This window comes from Scyliorhinus torazame, chromosome 3, assembly GCF_047496885.1.
Source record: "Scyliorhinus torazame isolate Kashiwa2021f chromosome 3, sScyTor2.1, whole genome shotgun sequence".
NCBI classification, from domain to species: Eukaryota; Metazoa; Chordata; class Chondrichthyes; order Carcharhiniformes; family Scyliorhinidae; genus Scyliorhinus; species Scyliorhinus torazame.
In genome coordinates, this window is record NC_092709.1 from 287,526,409 (window position 1) to 287,550,345 (window position 23,937).

At 48.3% G+C, this 23,937-nt stretch overlaps 1 protein-coding gene across 3 annotated transcripts in view; it reads right to left on the reverse strand.

Moving 5' to 3' along the window:
• wdr7 (WD repeat domain 7) overlaps nucleotides 1-23,937 on the reverse strand; it is a 1,110,115-nt gene that overhangs the window by 783,323 nt on the left and 302,855 nt on the right. The window lies entirely within an intron of this gene.

Here is a 23,937-nt window from a genome sequence, read left to right on the forward strand (position 1 = left end):
TTGTGGATGGGAAGTTTGCGAGTCTGGGAGCGCTGACCGAGAAATATGGGTTGCCCCAAGGGAATGCATTCAGGTACATGCAATTGAGGGCTTTTGCGAGGCAGCAGGTGAGGGAATTCCCGCAGCTCCCGACACAAGAGGTGCAGGACAGAGTCATCTCAAAGAAATGGGTGGGGGACGGTAAGGTGTCGGATATATATAGGGAAATGAGAGACGAAGGGGAGACTATGATGGACGAACTAAAAGGGAAATGGGAAGAAGAGCTAGGGGAGGAGATTGAGGAGGGGATGTGGGCAGATGCCCTAAACAGGGTAAACTCGTCGTCCTCGTGCGCCAGGCTAAGCCTGATTCAGTTTAAGGTATTACACAGGGCACATATGACTGGAACACGGCTCAGTAAATTTTTTGGGGTGGAGGATAGGTGTGCGAGGTGCTCGAGAAGCCCAGCGAATCATACCCATATGTTTTGGTCATGCCCGGCACTACAGGGGTTTTGAATGGGGGTGACAAAGGTGCTTTCGAAAGTAGTAGGAGTCCGGGTCGAACCAAGCTGGGGGTTGGCTATATTTGGGGTTGCACAAGAGCCGGGAGTGCAGGAGGCGAAAGAGGCCGATGTTTTGGCCTTTGCGTCCCTAGTAGCCCGGCGCAGAATATTGCTAATGTGGAAAGAGGCCAAGCCCCCGGGGGTGGAGACCTGGATAAATGATATGGCGGGGTTCATAAAGTTAGAGCGGATTAAGTTCGTCCTAAGGGGGTCGGCTCAAGGGTTTACAAGGCGGTGGCAACCGTTCGTCGAATATCTTGCGGAAAGATAGATAGGGGAGAACAAAGAAGGCAGCAGCAGCAGCCCAGAACTTGGGGGGTGGGGGGTGGGGGGGGGGGGCGGGTGTGGCCTGAGACAAGGCAGTTGCCAATTAGGGCTAGTTTTTATTTTTGTTATTTAATATTTATTTATTTGTTGTTGTTTTCTTTTGTTCTTGTTTAAATAAAAAAGGTCATTATTATCTGTATTGTTATAATGTTGTGTAAAGGATGCACAATGTACTGTGTTGGTTGACCAAAAATTTTCAATAAAATATTATTTAAAAAAAAAAAGAAGTCTAAAGGTGACCATGAAACCATAGTCAATTGTCATAGAAACCCAACTGGGTTACTCATGTCCTTTAGGGAGGGAAATCTGTTGTCCTAATTTTGTCTGGCCTACATGTGACTCCAGATCCACAGCAAAATGGTTGACTCTTAAATGCCCTCAGAGATGGGCAATAAATGCTGGCCTAGCCAGCGATGTCCTCATCCCATGAAAGAATAAAATCTTCCGCTCTCACCTACAGCGTATTCCGCACCCCCCCCCCCCCCCCCACCCACCCACCCACCCCAGGTTTACCATTGACAATGGTGGAATGAGAAGATCCCCCCACTGAGAAACCTGCTGCTGGGAGGCCAGAGAATCTCGCCCAGTGTAACAGATGTTTCTCATCCCAGGTTCCATTCTCGTTAATATTTTCTGCACACTCTATGCATCCAGATCTTTCCTGAAGTGTGGTGCCCAGAACTGGTGCAATGCTTCAATTGAAGCTGATCCAGTGTTCTGTACAAGTTTAACATAACTTCCTTGCTTTTGTACACTGTCACTATTTAAAGTCTAAGATATTATATGCTTTATTAAACGCACCCAACTTTTCCTTCCACCTTCTGGGCTGGACAGTGGCGCAGTGGTTAGCACTGCTGCCTCACTGTACCGAGAACTCGGGATCAATTCTGGCCCCAGGTCACTGTCCGTGTGGAGTTTGCACATTCTCCCCATGTCTGCTTTGGTCTCACCCCACAACCCAAAGATGTGCAGGGTAGGTGAATTGGCCACGCTAAATTGCCCATTAATTGGAAAAGAAAACTTTCCCTTCCAACTTCAATAATTTATGCTCATCTACACCCAGCTCCCCCTGCTCCTGCACCACCTTTAGAATTATATCCTTTATATTGTCGCTCTGCATTAAATTTTAGCTGACCTCATCTGCCCATTTCACAAGCCTGTGTCCTTTTGAAATTCTATACTAATCACCTGACAGTTCACAATGCTTGCAAGTTTTGTATCATCACAAATTTTAAAACTGTGCCGTGTACACCAAGATCTAGTGCATTAACATTTATCTGGAGGAGCAAGGGTCCAACTCCTTTAAGTGTCCTGAGCAATGCTGAAGATCAACAACTGAAATTGGCATATTACTTACAATTTTATATTATGCACTATTACGGGAAGACAATAAAAGTAACAGAGAAGTTGTGTGTACATATCTAATATATACTGGTGGTGTGGCATATTTGGTGGCATTCTCTCCTGAGTCAGAAAGCTGTGAGTTCAAGATTCACGCAAGGACTTCAGCACAAAAAACAAAAAGTGACATTCCTGCGTGATATCAAGCAAATTCTGCACTGTATTTTGGATGAAATGTTAAACTAAGACCCTGTAGCACAATCAACCACTCACAAGACGAAATGAGAAGGAGTCGAACGATGGCTTTATTACGCAGACTTGTTCCCCAGCAGCACAGTTACAGAATACGGCTGCTGGGAGAACCCGGGCTCTTATACTCCGCCTTGCTGGGTGGAGCCAGCAGGCGGCTGATCCAATCGGGATCCAGTGTATATCCACCAATAGCCTCTCGGCATCCCAGGGTACCTTAATACCCCTAATATATACCACCACATTCACCCCTTGTTAAAAAGGAACCCGGCAGGGTAGTGAGCCATATGGTGGTAGGGGTTTCCAGAGTCGGTACCTAGGATGCCGCTAACACGGCGGCTATGCTCCGATACTAACTACTTACAATGCCGCTTTTACTGGGCAATCAAACCAAAAAATTATTTAGAGGTATTTTGTGCTTCATTATACAGATTCGATGAGTCGGATGGGTGCCCTGGTCGTCCTCGCCGATCGTCTTAGCCCCGGTGGTGATGCAGGCGCAGGTTCCGGCCTCGTCGTCTCTGGGAGCGTTGCGATGCTTCGTCCCGCTTCAATATCCCTATTCGGGCCCGTGGGAAGGACCGAACCACCCTGGAAGGGGGCGGCTGTGGGGTGGGCCGACGGGAGGGAGGGGGCGATCGGTGTTGGGGGGGGGGGTGTGCGTGGCTCCAGAGGTGGTCACTGGTGTTGGGGGGGGGGGCTCCAGCGGGTGCCAGGTCCCGCAGGGAGACCGTGTCCTGTCGGCCGTCGGGGTACGCCACATAGGCGTATTGAGGGTTCGCGTGAAGGAGATGAACCCTCTCGACCAACGGGTCCGATTTGTGCATCCGCACATACTTTCAGAGCAGGATGGGTCCCGGGGCTACCAGCCAGGTTGGAAGTGACGTTCCGGAGGAGGACTTCCTAGGGAAGACAAGGAGGCGGTCGTGAGGTGTTTGATTCGTTGTTGTATACAGCAGCGACCGGATGGAGTGGAGGGTGTCTGGGAGGACTTCCTGCCAGCAGGAAACTGGGAGACTTCTGGACCGTAGGGCCAGTAGGACGGTCTTCCAGACCGTTCCGTTCTCCCTCTCTACCTGACCGTTCTCCCGGGGGTTGTAACTGGTCGTCCTGCTCGAGGCGATGCCCTTGCTGAGCAGGAATTGACGCAGTTCGTCGCTCATGAAGGAGGACTCCCTATCGCTATGTATGTAGGCGGGGAAACCGAACAGTGTAAAGATGGTGCCGAGGGCTCTAATGACCGTGGCCGCAGTCATGTCGGGACAGGGGATGGCGAATGGGAACCGGGAGTATTCGTCAATCACGTTGAGGAAGTAAGTGTTGCGATCGGTGGAGGGGAGGGGCCTTTGAAGTCCAGACTGAGGCGCTCAAAGGGACGGGAAGCCTTTATCAGCTGCGCTTTATCTGGCCGGTAGAAATGCGGCTTGCACTCTGCGCAGATCTGGTAGTTCCTGGTGGCGGGCCTGACCTCCTTGATGGAGTAGGGCAGGTTACGGGTCTTCACGAAGTGATAGAACCAAGTGACCCCTGGGTGGCAGAGGTCCTCGTGGAGGGTTCGGAGAGGGTCCACTTGTGCGTTGGCACACGTGCTGCGGGATAGGGCACGGAACGCTCGTTCAGCTTTCTGGGATGATACAAGATCTTAGTTATAGGTGGAGAGTTCGATCCTCCACCGCAAGATCTTGTCGTTCTTGATCTTTCCCCGCTGTGCATTATCGAACATGAAGGCAACCGACCGTTGGTCAGTGAGGAGAGTGAATCTCCTACCGGCCAGGTAATGCCTCCAATGCCGCACAGCTTCCACGATGGCCTAGGCCTCCTTTTCCACTGAGGAGTGGTGGATTTCTGAAGCTTGGAGGGTGCGTGAAAAAAGGCCACAGGTCTGCCCGCTTGGTTGAGGGTGGCCGCCAGAGCTACGTCAGACGCGTCGCTCTCGACTTGGAAGGGGAGGGACTCGTCGATTGCGTGCATTGTGGCCTTTGCGATATCCGATTTGATGCGGCTGAAGGCCTGGCGGGCCTCTGTCGACAGGGGGAAGGCCGTGGACTGGATTAGCGGACGGGCCTTCTCCGCGTAGTTGGGGACCCATTGGCCGTAATAAGAGAAGAAGCCCAGGCAGTGTTTCGGGGCCTTGGAGCAGTGAGGGTGGGGGAACTCCATGAGGGGGCTCATGCGTTCAGGGTCGGGGCCTATCACTCCATTTCGCACTACGTAGCCAAGGATGGCTAGACGGTCGGTGCTAAACACGCATTTCGCCCTGTTTTATGAGAGATTCAGGGCGTTTGCGGTCTGGAGGAATTTGCGGAGGTTGGCGTCATGGTCCTGCTGGTCATGGCCGCAGATGGTGACATTGTCGAGAAACGGGAACGTGGACTGCAAATCGTACCGATCAACCATTCGGTCCATCTCCCGTTGGAAGACCGAGACCCCGTAAGTGACACCGAATGGAACCCTTAAAAAAATGATAGAGCCGCCCATGTGCTTCGAAGCAGTGTATTCTTGGTCGCTCGGGCGGATGGGGAGCTGGTGGTAGGCGGAGGTAAGGTCCACCGTGGAAAAGACCTTGTACTGTGCAATCTGATTGACCATGTTCGGGTATGCGGGGGAGAGGGTACGCACCCAGCTGCGTGTACCTATTGATGGTTTGACGATAGTCTACGACCATCCTCTGCTTCTCCCCGGTGTTTACGACTACCACCTGGGCTCTCCAGGGACTATTGCTGGCCAGAATTATGCCTTCTATCAGCAGCCGCTGGGCTTCTGACCGGATAAAAGATCGGTCCTGGGCGCTGTACCATCTGCTTCGAGTGGCGACTGGTTTGCAATCCGGGGTGAGGTTCGCAAACAGGGAAGGCGGAACGACCTTGAGGTCGCGAGGCTGCAGATAGTGAGTGGGGGTATAGGGCCGCCGAATTTAAACGTTAAGCTCTGGAGATTGCACTGAAAATCCAATCCCAGGAATGTGGCAGCGCAGAGGTGGGGGAGGACGTACAGCCGGTAGTTTTTGAACTCCCTCCCCTGCACCGTGAGGTTCGCGATGCAGAACCCTTTTATCTCTACCGAATGGGACACCGGCGGCAGAAAAAAATGTTTATTACTCTGGTGGATCGGAAGGGAACAGCGTCTTCCCATATCAGGATGTATAAAACTCTCCGTGCTCCCAGAGTCGATCAGGCAGGGCGTCTCTTACCCGTTTACGAATACCGTTGTTGATGCTGTTTGGAGCGTTCGGGGCCGCGACTGGTCCAGGGTCACCGAAGCCAGTCGTAATTGTTGCACCAGGGCGATTTCTTCAGGCCCCATGTGGCCATCCATCCCGGGGTCCTTAGACGTCAGCCAAGATGGCGGTATCCACGGGTCTCACATGGTCGGGGGTGGGCAAGATGGCGCTGCCCATGGATCGCACATTGCCGGGGAGGCACAAAATGGCAGCGCCCATCCCTCCCTCAGAGTCCAGGACCTAAAATGGCGGCGCCCGTTGGCCGCACATGGATCGCAGGGGGGGTTGAGTTTGGGGTTCTCCCCCGGAGATTGCGGCTACCCCCCGGGCCTGGCACATAGCGCCGAAATGCCCCTTTTTCCCGCACCCATTACAGAGGGCTGAGCGGGCCGGGCAGCCCAATTCGGGGGTGTTTCCCCTGCCCGCAAAAGTTGCAGCGGGGCCCCCCCAGGTGATCAGCCGCTCTGGCAGCGCAGGCCTGCGGGGGGCGTGGGGTCCCGGGGATTCGGTCGCGGCGGGGGTCCACGGTGCCCAAGGGGCTGCCGCGCAGTCGGGAGTGTAGGCGTGGGCGTTCTGTGACGCCACATCAAACGAGGCCGCGAGGGCCCGTGACTCTTTGAGGCCTCGTGTGTGTCTTTCAAGCAATCGCTGTGGAATTTGGGATGAAAGCATACCTGCCACGAAAGCATCTCGGACCAGAAGCTCTGTGTGTTCATTTGCCGCAACCGATGGGCAGTTGCAGTTTCTCCCCAGTATCAACGGTGCATTGTAGAATTCATCCAGCGATTCCCCGGGGATCTGCCGTCTCGTCGCGAGCTGGTGGCGCGCGTAGACCTGGTTGACGGGCCGAACGTAGATTCCTATCAGCATCGCGATCGCAGTCGGGAAATCTTCCACATCCTCGATAAGCGTGTAGATATCAGGGCTCACCCTGGCATGCACGACCTGGATTGTCTGTTCCTCTGTAAGTATGCCGGGGGCCGTTCGGAGGTATCCCTGGAAACATGCTAACCAATGTTTAAAAGTGGCCGCTGCGTTTGCCACGTGGGGGCTGATTCGCAGACACTCCGGCATGATTCGGAGCTCCATGTCCTTAAAAGTTTGCGTAATAAATTGTAGCACAATCAATCACTCACGAGACGAGATGAGAGGGAGTCGAACGATGTGGCTTTATTACGCAGACTTGTTCCCCAGCAGCACAGTTACAGAATACGGCTGCTGGGAGAACCCGGGCTCTTATACTCCGCCTTGCTGGGTGGAGCCAGCAGGCGGCTGATCCAATCGGGATCCAGTGTCTATCTGCCAATAGCCTCTCGGCATCCCAGGGTACCTTAATACCCCTAATACATACCACCACAGACCCCATCTGTCAACTCCCGACACTTTTGAAGAAGAGCAGGGAGGTATCAATATTGATCCGTCAATCAACTTCACAAAGACAGATCATCTGGCAATTATGACGTTGCTGTTGGTGGGAATTGGTTGTGCATAAGTTGGTTGCTGCATTTCCTTCCTTGAACAGCGACTATACTTCGAAAGTACTCTGCCAGTAATTGTTGAAAATAGAGACGTGTCATCTTGTACTTATCAGGACAAATGCAAGAATTTCAAATTTCAAATAATTACAACAATCTACAGCACAAAGGGAAAGTGTGACATTTTGTTTTGGGTTTTGCAAGCACTGGCCGGTTGAATACGGCATGTAATCTGCCTATTATGAACAACTGAATGCGGTTGGATCTGATCAGCAAACTGCTGGGACGTACACCCAACTCACCTGGCATGGCACTGGCAGTGATATGCATACATGACATTGCTCAATTGTGCAGGAGGCAGAATGTCTTTGTGGGCTGAGGGCTGCACCTTATGGAAAATCACACTTGCGTAGCCACTGCATCGTCTGAAACAGCTTACTTCACATTTTTGAGATACCTTGCCATACCAGGCTATTCAGAGGTAGACCTGCATTTTTCCAAACCAGAAGTGGTGGTATTTGGCCTATTTGCAAGTTTGCACAATACATAGCCAACATTGATCTGATCAGGATAGCCACTACCCCACATGATAGTTTTGATGTGCTGTGTTTCTGCAATAAGCTTGCAAGGAGCTAGGGACCTATTGGTAACATTGATGATAAAGCAAATCTTGTAACATGGAGCTGTACAAATACCAGCAAGTCAGGCTGCTCCAATCCAAAAGTTAATTTGAGTGAGGAATGTTATGTATTAAGGTGTGCAAGGATACTCTTGCATGCTGTTGCAGGTTTAAATATTGCAACCATATCATCTATGCATTGGAAATATACACAGGCTTGGTGGTTAGAGCTCATTATATCAAAAATTATTTCTCGTGGAAACCAATGAAAAATGCTAGTGAGACCTGGACATAGAGGGGTTTGCATGACTACATCAATTATTTGGTTGGAAAGTGCTTTTGGAGGTCCTGTGATTGTGAAAGGTCCGATATAAACCCAAGTGCTTATTCTTTTGAGATTGTTTAATCACTTTTGCACAAAAGGATTTGGATACAAACCATGTTAAACATTTTTTTGGCAAGAGCTTCCCAAGATGGCTATTTCCTTAGTTGTGGATCAATAGGCTGATAAATGCAGCATAGGCAATTGTTTCACACAGTTTCTAAAAAAATGTCCAGATCAGTGACAAATGTCTGGTAATCCAGGAAGGCACCATGACGCTGAACTCTTTTGATCTCTACTCATCTTTGAAGAAAAGCTCTTAACTCATGACAGCAGCACCAAGGAAGAGTGGGGCTGCAGAAGTCTTGGATGGTGGGAGAGTATTCAGAGTTTCTGATTTGAAGTTGCGCTCGATGACCCAGCAAAGTGTGTTGGTCTACCAAGTTCTTGATATTTGAATTAGTGTCTATGTTATAAGTGTAATCCTTTCAAATCTTTCCATAATTTTGGAGGTACCTATTAGATTCATTCCCGACCGGCAATGCCCTAGTTAATACAGCCCATATTTACAACTCATTAATCATAACTTCAACTATTTGTGAAAGCTTAACTACCTTATAGTCTGACAAATGTGCAACTGTTAGTATATTTCTAATATAGTCAGTAAATACATTTTTAGTTTCCTCTTTTATACCTGTGTTAACATTGTCATTTTTTTGTAACAATTACCTATTTACAGCTTTTGTTCAACACCATTGGGGATTTCCCCAAGTTTGCGTGTTCACATCAGGCGAAGAAATATTAGTTAATCTTACAATGTCTATTTTAAAAGTATAGCTTGCAGGCAGTCCATTATTCTAAGGCAGTTTAGATGCCAAAGGAGTCATGTGGTGTTTGTCTGGTCATACTGTAGCCTTATTCACAATTCAGTTAAGTTTGTAAGCATGATTAGCTTGGAGACAGTTAAAAAGCAATCTGAAAGTAACAGGAGAATTGAGTTGACAATTGCAGTCCAAGATATACAATCTCTCCTTTGTTTGGCTGTAGTGAAGAGTCTATATACAGTAAACATATTTAAATAAAGCTACTGGATTTGTCATGGCTGTTAAAATGTTTAGAGTTTATCTAGTGTTTTAAAATGTTACTTACAAGACCACAATCTATGGTTGTTATACTAGAGGTGGCACAGTGTCTCCTAGAAGAGTCCAATGTGTTGCATATAGAGTAGTCAGATTCTTAGTGCTGCATTCATTACCATTGTTAACCTCACTCCTCTGATCACAAGTTAAAGTTCCAAATACAATCTGATAAAGCTCCTGCAAAGAAACTGGATTTTTTTCTGATTTATCAAACATTTACATTTCTCTTTGAGTAACTCAATTGCTTTTCTGGCATGTTTCACACACTCATAAGCAAGATGCTAGAAAGAGCTGGTCATTTGAATACCAGTTCCTCTTGCACCATTCCACCCCTTTCCTGTTTTCCTTGGTCTTATTTAAATGACTATGATAAGTATTCCTTTGAATTTTGCCAATCTTTATAAGCTGCCAATGTGCCACCTTCATTGTTCAAAAATCAATACAAGGTTTCAGATTGGTATGTTTCCAAATTGTGTTTCAATATAGGGCAAAATGGAGGAATACAGGGGTCATCTGGAATATTCTGAATGCTGCTGACAGAAAACCTGGGTTGTATGACTGATAAAGATAACAGAGCCCTAAGATTGTTTTACTGGAAAGGTGGTGAAAGATTTTCTCACGCGTTGACAAAGGCAGTAGCAGATAGTGTTAGTCTCCAAAGTCCCAGGAAGGTGTTCAAGAATATCAAGTTTTGTAAATGATGATGCTTCAGCTGTATATGTAATTTCAAGATATTATTAAGTGGAGCGTTTAAAACATCAGCATGTCTACCTGGATGCAAAGTCCCTGTATTTTACATGACACACCAAAGGGCTCGAGAGGGATGAGTCCATTGAAAGCCAATGTACGATCAGGTTACAATGCTCTCCAAAAAAAAAAAAACGAATTTCACAGGTCTTTCGGGATCCGGGAGAGAGAAAGGGAGCAGATGGAGGCGGCAAGTTTCTGACAGTTCACTATGCAGGAATGTGGGTGGGAGCTCATGCTCGGATTGAAAGGAGGCTTGAGGCTTGAAAAGAAGCCAGGAGGATGCACCTAGCCTGAGCTTCAGGGAGAATCTCAAGAAAAGCCCTCATGGGGAAAGATAGTTCTGGGGTTAAAAGTTACCAGGCTGGCAAAGGAAAAGAATGGATGTAAAACCGCAAGAGCCAAGAAGCACTTTGGATTGGCTCTGGGAGAACTGAATGTCTACTTAAGAGACAGTGTAAAATATAACTGAAGTGGGATTTTTAGTTGTATTAAAAGTAAAAAAGTATAGTTCTGTTGTAGTTTGGAGTATAAGTTGCCAACAAAAAAAGTGACTGGCTAAGGTAGCTTTTGGTTTGTTTGCTGCAGTAAAAGTCTTGAAACCTGACATTTTTGCCAAGCAACCCTTAAATTTGGTCACAGCAAAATCAAATTTCCTTTTCAAAGTTATTAGTTTCTATGGAGACTGTAACACAAGACTTAATCTATTCTCATTCTCTTCGGATGTCACACTGGGGTGCTTCCATCAATCCTTTTAAAATACTTTAAAATAGACTTTGAAAACTAAACTGGACATGATGTCTTCTTTTGTTGGCATCCTGTGTTACGGGTCTTTCCCCAGCATACTAGAATTCATATTCCTTGGTTTCCACTTGCTCGTGATGTAGGGCATGTGCAAGTAAGGTCTTATTCTAAGCAACATGAATGAAAGATTGTTGTCTGTGGCCGAGATGTTTATGCCCCGCCCATAGGATTGTTAAGGAAGAATACTCTTGAACATGCTTACAACATGCCATTTATTATAACTGATATGCTTTGGTATCAAACCACCATATACTCAACATTAAATTGTAAAACTGATTTCTTTAAACACATTAACATTTGAATTCATTGTGGCCCAATTCATTTCGATCAAACTTCACCCTGGTACAAAAACTAAAATCACATGGGATTCGGGGTGGGCTGGCTGGATGGATACGGAACTGGCTTGATTATAGAAGACAGAGAATAGCGGTGGAAGGGTGTTTTTCAGAATTGAGATCTGCAGTTAGTGGTGTTCCGCAGGGATCAATGCTGGGACTTCTGTTGTTTGTACTACATATAAATGATCGGGAGGAAAATATGGGTGGTCAAATTAGTAAGTTTGCAAATGATTCGAAGTTTGGCGGATTTGCTGATAGTGCCGAGGATTGTCAGAGGTTACAACAGGATATAGATGGATTGGAGACTTGGGCACAGAAATGGCAGACAGAGTTTAATTCGGACATATGCGAGGCGATGCATTTTGGAGGATCAAATCTAGGTATGTATTATAACAGGCATTTTCAAAGTAGGTGTGTCGCGGGCGGGTGTCGGGAGGGTCACGGAGCCATCCATCGCGGCACTCCCGATTGCAGGAATTCAGGCGCAACAGCCGACTTTTAAAAATGCCGGCTGCGAGCTGCTTTAAAAATACAGGCGCACTGCGCATGCGTGCCCGCCCATCAATGCGCATGCCCGGAGCCCAGAGAGAAACACCGCCTCCTCCTGATGTCAGTGCGCTGACCCAGGAGAATTTTTGTTTTTTTAATTCAATTCAGTCTTCCTGCATCTGTCTTGAATGTGCTCAATGGCTGAGCCTGCAGAACTCTCTTTGATAGTGAATTTTAGAGATTAGAAAGATTCACAATACTTTGAGTTTCATAATTCCTCCTCATCTATCTCTAAAATCGTCGCATTGTAATTTGAAGACTATATTCCCAGGCTGTAAAATACCCACATCTGAGGAAAACCTACATTCGGCATCTGTTCTGTAGAGTCCTGAGAGAATAATGCCTATTTCAATGAGGTCCTTTCTCATTCATCACTACTCTAGACTATAGAATAGAAACCGAGGCTCACCTCTCACATTAAAGGCAAGAGAAAATGATGGGTCGCGAAGGCCGGCCGGCGTGGGTCGCGAAGACCGGTCGGTTGGTAAAAATGGGTTCCAGTCAAAATGTTTGAAAAACACTATTATACTGTAAATGGAACATTAGCATTCAGAGAGATCTGGGTGTGCAGGTCTCTAGTTCCCTAAAAATGGCAACACAGGTGGCCAAAGTGATTAAGAAGGCATATGGCATGCTTGCCTTCATCAGCCAGAGCATTGAGTACAGGAGTTGGGAAATCATGTTGCAGCTATATAAAACCTTGGTTAGGCTGCATTTGGAGTATTGCGTGCAGTTCTCGTTGCCATATTATCAGAAGTGGAAGCTTTGGAGAGTGTGCAAAGAAGGTTCCCCAGGATATTACCTTGTCACGAGTGTGTTGGCTATGAGGAGAGGTTGAATAAACTAGGATTCTTTTCACTGGAAAGATCAAGACTGAGGGAAGACCTGATCAAGGTCTACAAAATGATGAGAAGCATAGACAGGGTGGAAAGTCAGAAGCTTTTTCCAAGGGTGGAAGTGCCAATTACAAGGGGGCGCAGGTTCAAGGGAAAGTTTAAGGGAGATGTGCAGGGTACATTTTTCATGCAGTGTGTGCTGGATGCCTGGAATGTGCTGCCAAAGGATGTGTTGGAAGCAGACACATTAACAACATTTAAGAGGCATCTGGATGGGAACATGAATACGGAGGAAATAGAAGGATATGGACCCAGTAAGGGCAGAAGGGATTTTTCATAAAATTAGGGCATCATGATCGGCACAGGCTTGGAGGGCCGGTTCCTGTGTACTGGTCTTTGTTCTCTTCACACTGTTGATCAGTTTTCTCCTATTTGCTTCCTGTCATTCAAATAGACTTTTAGTCGTACAAGGGAAGGGTTTTTCTTGCCAGCACTCGCTATTATTTATCATGAAGAATATCAGTTGAAATACTCTGACTTTCTTTCTATCCCTTTTCCTGGTTTCTGTTCCAAACTATTATATTGACAATGGGTGATTTATAAACTATTCTATTTATATATCTATTATATATTGTTCATACAAACACCCCATTAGTTTATTAAAGAGGCAACCAAGGTAAAACTGTAACCAAATATAACTCACCATTGAAGGGAAAGCATCTACCGGATGCTTTTCTGTTGGACTTTCATTCTTTCAATTGCTCCTACCATCAAGTCTAATTCATCAATTACCCATTGTGCTCACTGACCTGCAGTGGCTCCCAGCCCAGCAAAGCATCGCTTTAAATTTCTAATTTTTGTTTTCAAACTCCTCCATGGCCTCGTCCCTCCCATTCTAACACTTCCTTCAGCCCTAACAACCCTCTACCATCTCTGCAGCCCTCCAATTCTGGATTCTTCTGCAGCACTGATTTTCTTTGCATCATCTGTTGTGCCTTCTGTTGCCCAGGCCCCAAGTTCTACCATTTTCTCCCTCAACCTCTCCAGCTCTCCATTCCTTTATAATGCTTGTTAAAATTCATTACCTTTTTGGCCATCTGTCCCAGAATATCATTCCATGGCTGAGTGTCAAATCTTGTTTGATAACATTCCCACAAAGCACTTTGAAACATTTTACTGGACCAAAGCTACTATATAAATACAACTTGTTACATGAAATTTGAATCTGGTTTTAAAAAGTGAACATTTTTTTCAGGAAAACAGTAGCTGCGATCAAAAAGTTAATGTACATCATATTGGATGATTCCAGTCACAAACGTCATCACACTCGATGACATACCATACCTCATTATAAAAGTTAAGATCATCTCCACAATTGAGCTAGGAATCTGCTGACTAAAGTGTGACCAGTAGAATGTGTCAGAAAGAGTATGGATTAAACAGGACACAGAAATCAAACAACATTTTAACAAGCGTTTGATATTTCTTCATCTTCACTTATGGGACGTGGACACCACTACTAAAGGCCAACAGTTAATTAACCTTGACGTGGTGGTGAGCTGTCCTCTTGAACAGCAGCAATCTGCATGGTGTAGGATTCCCCCCCAGTGCAGTTAGGGAGGGAGTTCCAAGATTTTAACCCAGTGACAATGAAAAAAAGCTGATTAAGTTCCAAGTCAGCATAGTGCTCACTTAGAGGGAAACTGGCAGGTGTTAGTGCTCACATGCATCTGCTGCCCTTGTCCTTCTAGGTAGTAGAGATTGTGAGTTTGGAAGGTGCACTGACGGAAGTATCTGCAGTGCCTCTTAGAGATGGTACACAGTGGAGGTCATGTGGCGCAGTGGGTAGAGAACCATAAGTTCTGGGTTTGAGTATTATATCAGGACTGATGGCCACAGAAGGTGCATTTGTAAAGTGGCCAAACAAGTTAATTGTCATCCTGATAATCCTTCCAATACAACTAAGGCAGGCAGTAAAAGCAGAGTTTCCTGGTCCGCCAGAACCATGTGATAGCTGCAACAACCTCCCCATGTTAAAGATTCTACACACAATTCTTGCCAAGGGCTGTACTTTGAATCCAGCACCCTCCTCACTTCAAGAGACTACTAGATAGAGAGTGATGGCACACACTGCTGCACGATGTGCTAGTTGTGGAGGGAGAGAATATTTAAGATATTGATATGGTGACATGTGCACCCAAATCTAAATCATAAATATATGCCAAAAAAACATACTGGCCTTCGTATTGATAAAATATATATATGCTATTCAGTTTTAAATATTTGGATTGGATTTCCTCAGTCTTTTAAACTACCATAAGACCACATTAGAATCAAATGTTCTTTAGTACCAGATTAGCTGCATGAACAGAAATAGTCCCATTTTTTACAAATTTGCCATCAGTACTCATTAGGATTATTTCCTTTATAAATTAACACTCCTTCACTGAAACTGCCTTTTCATTTTTTGGTGGAATGTGGACGATGCTGGCAGGCCTGCGTGTATCACCCACTCCGGGGAAGATGGCAACAGGTTTTCTCCTTGCACATCTGCAGCCTTTGTGGAGGTGATACTCCCATAGTGGTATTGGGTCAGGATTTTGACCAGAGGATTCAGCCAGTAACAACGATGGATAATATTAGATGCACAAGTAATAGAAACTTAGAAAATAGGTGCAGAGGTCATTTCGCCCTTTGTGCCTGCACCACCATTTAATATGATCACGGCTGATCATACAAATTCAGTGTCCCACTCCTGCTTGCTCTCCTTATCCCTTTAGCCGCAAGAGCCACATCCAGCTCCGTCTTGAATATATCCAACTAACTAGCCCCAACAGCTTTCTGTGGCAGAGAATTTCACAAGTTCACAACTCTGAGAGAAGACGTTCTTCCTTATCTCAGTCCTGAACGGCTTATCCCCTTATTCTTAGGCTGTGCCCCCCACCAATTCTTCCCGTATCTAGCCTGTCCAGTCCCATCAGGATTTTATATGTTTCTATGAGATCCCCTCATTCTTCTAAACTCCAGTGAGTAAAAGCCCAGACGATCCAGTCTTTCTTCATATGTCAATCCTGCCTTCCCGGGAATTTGCCTGGTGTACCTTCGCTGGACACTCTCAATATCAAGAATGTCCTTCCTCAAACTGCACACAATACTCGAGGTGTGGCCTAACCATGCCCTGTATAACTGCAGCAAGACATCCCTATTCCTATACTCAAATCCTCTGGTTATGAAGGCCAGCATGAAATTAGCTTCCCTCACCGCCTGCTGTACCTGCATGCCAACCTTCAGTGACTGTTCCACCATGACATCCAGGTCTCCTTGCTAAACTGCCTTTTCCTAAACTGCCACCATTTAGATCATAATCTGCCTTCCTATTTCTGCCAAAGTGGCAACCTTGCATTTATCCACATTTTATTGCGTTTGCCAAGTGTTTGCCCACTTAGCCAGCCTGTCCAAGTCATCCTGCAGCCTTAATAATTGACTCCAGCACTTTTCCCACCACCGATGTCAGGCTAACCGGTCTATAATTCCCCATTTTCTCTCTCCCTCCTTTTTAAAAAGTGGGATTACATTAGCTACCCTCCAATCTATTGGAACTCTTCCATTGTCTATAGAATGCTGGAAAATGATCAACGATGTGTCCACTATTTCTAGGGCCAGTTCCTTAAGTACTCTGGGATGCAGAGCATCAAGCCTTGGGGACTTAGCGGGTTTTAATCCCATCAATTTCTCCCAATACAATTTCCTGACTATTTCCTAATAAGTCAAGATGGTGTGTGACTTGGAGGGCACATTAAAGGTGATGAAGTTACCACAGTTTTGCTGTACACCCTTCTTAATGGTAATAGTTTCAAGGAATTGAGGTGCTGCCAAGTAACATTAGGTCTTGGTGTGCAATTCCTGCAAGTTATACATATTACAGATAATGAATGTGGTGTCAGGGATGCCAACCAAGCACACTGGTCTGTTGTGAATGATGCCAAACCTGTTAACTGTTGTTGTAGCTGCAATAATCCACATTAGTGATGAGTACACTGCAACACTTTCTGACTGGAGCTTTGTAGATTTTAGATAGGCTTTCAAGGATCAGATATTAAGCAACATATCTTAGGGCATCCAGCCCATGCTCTGCTCTTACAGCCATAGTATTGGTATGGTTGGTCTAATTAAGCTTCTGATCAATGGTGACCGTTCAACATGTTTTTGGTAGGAAGTTATTAATGGTGGTGCTGTTGAATAGCAAGCGGAAATGGGTGATTTTTCCCTTGCTCAAGTTGATCATTTGGAATTCAATCCTATTTTTATTCGTCCAAGCCTGGATGTTATCCAAGTTCTTCTGTAGACTGGCATGGGCTATATTGTCAATATCAGGATCTCTATCACTTAGAAGGTCAAGGATAGTAGAGGCATGGGGCCACTTAGGGGGTAGGCCATTTAGGACTTGGGACTGAGATGGGGAGAAAGCTCTTCGCTCAGAGGGTGGTCAACCTGCCGAATTCTCTACATGGCTCTGGAAGCCAAGTCACTGAATATATTTAAGGAGGATACAGATAGATTTCTAGACACTAAAGGTGTGAAGAAGTATGGAGAGGTGTATGTTTTTAAAAAATTAATATTAATTTAATAGCTAGGCCAGCATTTATTTCCCATTCCTGGCTGCCCTTCAGAATGCAGTGGTGGGCTGTCTTTGTGAACTGCTGCAGTACCCAAGTTGCAGGTACACCCACACTGCTGTTTTGGAGGAAATTCCAGGATTTTGATCCAGCGACAAGTGAAGGAACAGCCATATATTTCCAAATGAGGAGAGGGAGTGACTTGGAGGGGAACCTCCAGGTGGTGGGGTTACCGGGTATCTGCTGCTCTTGTCCTTCTAGATGGTAGTAGTCGTGGGTTTGGAAGCTGCTGCCAAAAGAACCTCGGTGAGTTCCAGTTCATCTTGTAGATGGTTCTCACGGGTGCCACTGTTAGTCAGTGGTGGAGAGAGTGAATGTTTGTGGAAGGGGGAGCTATCAAGCGAGCTGCTCTGCCCTGAATGGTGTTGAGCTTCTTGAGTGCTGTTGGAGCTGCACTCATCCGGGAAAGAAGTGTGTATTCCATTACATTCCTAACTTGTGCCTTGGTGGGCAGGATTTTGGGGGTCAGGAGGGGATTCCTGGCCTTTGACCTGCTCTGGTAGCCACAGTATTTATATGGATAGTCCAGTTCAGTGCTGGACCCGAGATGATTGACCTCAAACCACCACAACCATCTTCTTTCTGCCAGGTATGGCTCCAACCAATGGAGCCCCCCTTCCATTCCCATTGACCCCATTTTTGAGAGGGATCCTAGATGCCATAATTGGTCAAATGCTACCTTGATGTCAGGGTCAGTCACTCTTACCTCACCTCTGGTGCTCAGATATTTTGTCAATATTTGAACCACGGTTGTAATGAGGTCAGAAGCTTAGTGACCCTGATGGAACCCAAACTGAACGTCCGTGAGCAGGTCATTGCTAAGTGCCATTTGATAGCACGGTTGATGACCCCTTCCATCATTTTAGTGATAATCAAGAGTGGACCATTCAGATAGAGGATCAGCCAGGATAATATTGAATTGCGGAACAGGCTCAAAGTGCTGAATGATCTACTCTTGTTCCTATATTCTATGCTCCTAAACTAACAGAATACAGGACCAGAGTTGAAACAGGGATGCAGTAATATCAATTTATCTGACAAAAGGGAGCTGCAACATTTATGGCCAAGATAGGGGATGGGACAGTAGCAGGGACAGTTAATTCTAGCTGAACATGGAGAACATTTCCCATTGTAAAATCCAAGACAGTTACATTGTTTTTCTTGCCAAAATTAACTCAGAATAAGTTCAATGGCTTATTTCTTAATCACATTGTCTTCATTTACTTTCAACGTGTTCATAACATCGTAGGTTTCAGCTGTTGGGATCGTCAATGTCAGGTAAGTGTAGGTATAAAACTTAAAAACAGTAAGTGCTAGTCTTGTGTGTGAATGACTAACCTTGGAAACACCTCAAAAGGAAAATTCTAGCATGTTCGACAAGCCAAATCATATGAGGTATAGTCGGGTTCATTGAAAGAAGGTTCATTGAAAGAGAAGCGATGGGGGCTGATGCCGGGGCATACGCGAGCACGATGCTCGAGACGATGATGGGCACGAAGGCCCCTTCGAGGCCGCTGGAGTTGGACGGGGCACATCGGGTGCTGGCGAAGGAGACAGAGAGTGGGTCCTGAGATGGGCCAAGAAGGAGCAGAGCAGTAAGTGGGACAATGCAGAGATCCGAATATACCCTGACTGGAGCACGGAGGTTGCAAAGCGGAGAGCGGGTTTCAACCGGGCCAAAGCGGCGTTGTACCGGAAAGAAGTGAAATTCGGAATGCTGCAGCCAGCGCGACTGTGGGTCACATACAAGGGCCAACACTATTACTTTGAAACGCCTGAGGAGGCGTGGACCTTTGTACAAGCCGAAAAGTTGGACTCTAACTGAGGGTTTGTGAGGGTGGGGGGGATGTTTTGGGGTTTGATGCGTGATGGTTGTTGTATATAGGGGGTCAATTACGCGCAGGAAATGTTACATGGGCTGGGGAAGAGAGACAAGGCCGCAACAGGAGCTGCGCCAGAGGGGGCGGAGCGAGCTTTGGAAAGCACGGGTTTTTTTCCTGCGCGCGGGAAGAAAGGCGGGAAGGGGAACGAAGGAATGCATATGGATTGGGAGACTCCCACGCGGGGAGGTCAATGGGACAGCGGGGGAAGCCGGGGTCAGCAGGTGTCAGCTGACTTACGGGAGCGACATGGGGGAGCAAAAAAGCTAGACAGGGGTCTAACGGGGGGGGGGGGGGGGGGGGGGGGGGGAGGAAAAAGGGTTGCTGCTGCACTGGCCGAAAGGGAATGGGACACAGAAGAGTTGGTCGGGACGGGGGTCCCCCCTCTGGGGGACTGGAGGGTGAGGGAGGCGTGGACACGGGACTGGCCCAGAAAAGGAGATGGCTAGTCGGCGGGGCGTGGGGGGGGGGGGGGGGGGTCTAGCGGGGGGGAGGGAAAAAGGGTTGCTGCTGCACTGGCCGAAAAGGAATGGGACACAGAGGAGGTGGTCGAGACGGGGGCCCGGCCCAGAAAAGGAGATGGCTAGTCGGCGGGCGGGGGTGAGAGCCCCTCCAATCCGGCTGATAACGTGGAATGTGAGGGGCCTGAATGGGCCGGTGAAGAGGGCTCGAGTGTTCGCGCACTTAAAGGGACTGAAGGCGGACGTGGCCATGCTCCAAGTGACACATCTGAAGGTGGGGGACCAGGTCAGGTTAAGAAAGGGATGGGTAGGACAGGTATTCCACTCGGGACTGGACGCGAAGAATAGAGGGGTGGCAATATTGGTGGGAAAGCGGGTGTCATTTGAGGCCAAGACTATTGTAGCGGACAATGGAAGGCGCTATGTAATGGTGAGCGGCAGGCTGCAAGGGACGTGGGTGGTGTTGGTAAACGTATACGCCCCGAACTGGGATGATGCAGGATTCATGAAGCGCATGTTGGGGCGCATTCCGGACCTGGAGATAGGAGGCCTGATAATGGGAGGGGACTTCAATACAGTGTTGGATCCAGCACTGGACCGCTCCAAATCAAGGACTCCAAATCGAGGCCGGCAGCAGCCAAGGTACTTAGGGGGTTTATGGATCAGATGGGGGGAGTGGACCCATGGCGGTTTGCAAGGCCGAGGCCAGGGAATTTTCTTTCTTCTCCCATGTACACAAAGCCTACTCCCGGTAGATTTCTTTGTTCTTGGTAGGGCGCTCATCCCGAGGGTGGAGGGAACGGAGTATTCGGCTATAGCCGTTTCGGACCATGCCCCGCACTGGGTGGAACTGGAGCTGGGAGAGGAGAGGGACCAACGCCCATTGTGGCGGCTGGATGTGGGACTGCTGGCGGACAAGGTGGTGTGTGGGAAGGGGAGGGGGTGTACCGAAAGGTACTTGGAGGCCAATGACAACGGGGAGTTGCGGGTGGGGGTGGTATGGGAGGCATTGAAGGCGGTGATCAGGGGAGAGCTAATTTCCATTAGGGCTCAGAGGGAGAAGACAGAGGGCATGGAAAGGGAGAGGTTAGTGGGGGAGATTTTGAGAGTGGACAGGAGATACGCAGAGGCCCTGGAGGAAAGATTACTTGGGGAAAGACGACGGCTCCAGACCGAGTTTGACCTATTGACCACAGGGAAGGCGGAGGCACAGTGGAGGAAAGCGCAGGGGGCGACCTACGAGTATGGGGAAAAGGCTAGTCGGATGCTGGCACACCAGCTCCGTAAGAGGATGGCAGCGAGGGAAATAGGGGGAATCAAAGATGTTAGGGGAGCCACGGTTCGGAGTGCGACGAAAATAAACGAGGTATTCAAGGCCTTTTATGAAGAGCTGTACAGATCCCAGCCCCCAGCGGGGGAAGAGGGGATGAGACGATTCCTAGATCAGCTGAGATTCCAGAGGGTGGAGGAGCAAGAGGTGGCTGGTTTGGGGGCACCAATTGGGTTGGAGGAGCTGAGCAAGGGTTTGGGGGATCATGCAGGCGGGGAAGGCCCCGGGACCGGACGGATTCCCGGTGGAGTTCTACAGGACGTACGCAGACCTGTTGGCCCCGCTACTGGTGAGGACCTTTAATGAGGCAAGAGAGGAGGGGACCCTACCCCCGACAATGTCGGAAGCGACAATTTCTTTGATCCTAAAGCGGGACAAGGACCCACTGCAATGTGGATCGTACAGGCCGATCTCGCTCCTCAATGTGGATGCAAAGTTGCTGGCAAAAGTGCTGGCCATGAGGATCGAGGACTGTGTCCCGGGGGTAATCCACGAGGACCAGACGGGATTTGTAAAGGGCAGGCAACTAAACACCAATGTGCGGCGGCTCTTAAACGTGATAATGATGCCATCGGAGGAGGCAGAGGCGGAGATAGTGGCAGCTATGGAAGCGGAGAAGGCCTTTGAACGAGTAGAGTGGGAGTACCTCTGGGAAGTGCTGCGGAGGTTTGGGTTCGGGGTAGGGTTTAATCAATTGGGTTAAGCTCCTTTACAGAGCCCCGATGGCGAGTGTAGTGACGAACCGGCGGAGGTCGGAGTACTTTCGACTGTACCGAGGGACGAGGCAGGGGTGCCCCCTGTCCCCCCTGTTGTTCGCATTGGCGATCGAACCATTGGCCATGTCATTGAGGGAGTCTAATAAATGGAGGGGGGTGGTCCGAGGGGGAGAAGAGCATCGGGTGTCGCTATATGCGGATGACCTGTTGCTGTACGTTGCGGATCCAATGGAGGGGATGGTGGAGGTCATGCAGACTCTAAGGGAGTTCGGGGAGTTTTCGGGCTATAAGCTCAATGTAGGGAAGAGTGAGCTCTTTGTATTACAGGTGGGGGACCAAGAAAGAGGGAAAGGGGACCTACCGCTGAGGAGGGCGGAGGGGAGCTTTCGGTATCTGGGGATCCAGATAGCCAGGAGTTGGGGGACCCTACATAAACTGACTCCGATGAGGTTGGTGGAGCAAATGGAGGAGGATTTCAAAAGATGGGACATGTTACCGCTCTCGCTGGCGGGTAGAGTGCAGTCGGTCAAAATGGTGGTCCTTCCGAGGTTTCTGTTTGTATTTCAGTGCCTTCCCATCGTGATCACTAAGGCCTCTTTTAAGAGAGTAGGCAGGAGTATTATGGGGTTTGTGTGGGCGAATAAGACCCAGAGAGTAAGGAGAGGGTTCCTGGAACGCAGTAGGGACCGAGGAGGGTTGGCGCTGCCAAACCTGGGGAGCTACTACTGGGCAGCAAATGTGGCGATGATCCGCAAGTGGGTTATGGAGGGAGAGGGGGCGGCATGGAAGAGGATGGAGATGGCGTCCTATAAAGGAACGAGCCTGGGGGTGTTGGTGACGGCACCGCTGACACTCCTGCCGACAAAGTATACCACAAGCCCGGTGGTGGCGGAAACGCTAAGGATCTGGGGCCAGTGGAGACGGCACCGGGGTGCAATGGGAGCATCGGTGTGGTCCCCGATCAGGAGTAACCACCGGTTTGTCCCGGGGAAGATGGACGGGGGATCCAGAGCTGGCATCGGGCGGGGATTGGAAGAATAGGGGACCTGTTCATCGACGGGACGTTTGCGAGCCTAGGGGCACTGGAGGAGAAGTTCGAGTTACCCCCGGGAAATGCAGTTAGATATATGCAGGTGAGGGCTTTTGTGAGGATACAGGTGAGGGAATTCCCGTTGCTCCCGGCACAAGAAGTTCAAGACAGGGTGATCTCGGGTGTATGGGTCGGGGAGGGCAAGGTGTCGGAAATACACCAGGAGTTGAAATAAGAGGAGGAAGCGCTGGTAGAAGAGTTGAAGGGTAAATGGGAGGAGGAGCTGGGGGAGGAGATCGAGGAAGGTCTGTGGGCTGATGCCCTAGGTAGGGTTAATTCCTCCTCCTCATGTGCCAGGCTCAGCCTGATACAATTTAAGGTGGTCCGGTGGTCCACAGAGCGCACGTGACGGGGGCGAGGTTGAGTAGGTTCTTTGGGGTGGAGGATAGATGTGGAAGGTGCTTAGGGAGCCTGGCGAACCATGTCCATATGTTTTGGTCATGCCCGGCACTGGAGGGGTTCTGGAGAGGAGTGGCGGGAGCAATATCTCAGGTGGTGAAAGTCCGGGTCAAGCCAAGCTGGGGGCTAGCAATATTTGGAGTAGTGGACGAACCGGGAGTGCAGGAGGCGAAAGAGGCCGGCATTCTGGCCTTTGCGTCCCTAGTAGCCCGGCGAAGGATCTTGCTAATGTGGAAGGAGACGAAACCCCCCAGCCTGGAGGCCTGGATAAATTATATGGCTGGGTTCATAAAGTTGGAGAGGATTAAGTTCGCCTTGAGAGGGTCTGCGCAGGGGTTCTACAGGCGGTGGCAACCGTTCCTAGACTATCTCGCGGAGCGTTAGAGGAAGGTCGGTCAGCAGCAGCAGCAGCAATCTTGGGGGGGGGACACACGTCCGGAGGGGGGTGGGGACACTGCCTGGGAGGGTGGATGAGCAAGAGATAACATGAAGGGTTGTGGAAACTGGCACGTACGGGTGAGGGCCAGTGTACAAAGCTGTGTAAATGTATCATTTTGCCATGTATATATCTTGCTCTGCGCGATTTCTCGTTTTTTTTTGTTACGGGGGTGGGGGGGTTATTTTTTGTAAGGGAGAAAGATGGTGTTAAAAAACTTTAAGAAATATATTTTTTTTAAAAAGAAAGAGAAGCGACCTATAGCTGCAATCTGGAAGCTGCAGCCTGTAGAACGCTTGCACAGCAGGACGATGCTGCATTTTAGATTTACTCCATTACTTTGATGAGATCATCATTGTGAACTCAAACTAATGTACTCACAAAGAGGAACAGGCTTGCAGAGGGAAATGCTATTTGAAATATTTGAAACACAGAAAAA